Genomic DNA, 1,491 nt, shown 5'->3' with positions numbered 1-1,491 from the left:
AAACAATATGTGAATATCAACCTTAAAGCACTTATAAAAATGAAGATATATAAAATATCTTCCTAAATTAAGTCCAAGGACAACATACACAAAGCAAAAATTTGAACTCGTCAGTAATCACATCAAATATGGACAGGCTGACTGAGCAGGGAAAAATGATTCTAATTTTAAAATTACATAGTTCCAGGTAAAATCATGCAATGCCACTATCTTTGTATTCTGCACAGATTCCCAAGGCAAACACTGCTTCCGGCTTTCTGAACCACCAGAGACAATGACCCACCTGACCGACTTATCATAGTCCTTTTAGTCTTCTTTCCTGATAGGTCCTTAGGTTCCTTGGAAGGAGGCATATGGATGGGTGTCTTTGGAATCGGATTATAAAAAGCTCGCTCTAGATCAGAATTTCCACAGTGAAACTCTGTAAGATTTCCATCGGCATAGCCACAGCTGTTTGCAGCTGGACAAGGTTTATTTTTTTGCATTTTCCAATCATTCCTTAAACTTTTTTTCTGCTATTTCCTTTTTTTCTGTGTAATTCAGCTTGCCTTGGTTTTTCTTTTAGCCTTTTCTTCTTTCTTCTCACATCCTTCAGCATTTGTTTTCTTTAATCATTCTTGATATTTTTCTTTGCCTTTTCTTGGAAATGTTCTTTCCCCAGTTCTTCTGCTGCGTTTTTCTCCATTTCATTAATTTTTTTGGTTCCCTCTCTTTTTGGTTCTGTTCATTCTAAACCCATTCTCTATGCTTTTCTTCAGCAATTACTTTTCTTTTTCAACGTTCTTCAATTTCTTTTCTTTTCTTTTTTTTTTTCTAGCCGCTAACTTAATTCCTCCAGTGCTTTCTGTCGCAGATGGTCTCGTTCCTCTTTTTCTTTGCCAATGAACCACAGTTCCCATGGTGTCAGGAGGCTTTCTGGTAGGTGCACCTGTTTCTGCTCTTCTCGGTTGTTGTCTGACTCAACCACACTGGCGTACCGCTGTAACTCCACTCCTTTCAGGCTCGCCACCTTAGCCTTTGAATCATGAGCATCTTCATCCAGGTCTTCCTCATCCACCCTGTCACCATCGTTGTAGTCAAAAGGGAAGCTCTGCTGGCCAAGGGGAGACAGCGACATGGTGGAATCACTCAGCTCAGTAGCAGTGAGCAGACCATCACCATCTTCAGCCCTGCACCCGGCACTGCTGTAAGGACCTGGGCCTGCAGCAACCAAGAACCACATATCCGTCAGGGGCAAATCAGCCCCACAGCCTGGCTGCCGACATCTGGCCCATCCAAGGCGGGCAGTGGTCTCTTAATTAGAGTGGTAGGTAGATTTCTCACAGCCATGACTTGATAAATTATCACAGTAAGTCATCCAAATGTGTTTGAACATACATTTTAGATTTTATTTTTAGTGTTTATCCTTCTCTTTTTCCTTTGAAAATCTAAAATTCACATGTCACATAACTTCTGGAATTCAACCATCTTTTTGTTGCCAATCAAAATGAG

At 40.7% G+C, this 1,491-nt stretch overlaps 1 pseudogene; it reads right to left on the bottom strand.

The window, feature by feature from the left end:
- Window positions 1–206: 206 nt before the first annotated feature.
- Window positions 207–1,222, bottom strand: LOC122229231 (annotated as a pseudogene).
- Window positions 1,223–1,491: the final 269 nt, after the last annotated feature.

The sequence above is a fragment of the Panthera leo genome, chromosome C2 (genome assembly GCF_018350215.1).
Source record: "Panthera leo isolate Ple1 chromosome C2, P.leo_Ple1_pat1.1, whole genome shotgun sequence".
Taxonomy (NCBI): domain Eukaryota; kingdom Metazoa; phylum Chordata; class Mammalia; order Carnivora; family Felidae; genus Panthera; species Panthera leo.
Note: the sequence above shows the minus strand (reverse complement) of the source record. Positions and strands in the feature narration are given on the sequence as shown.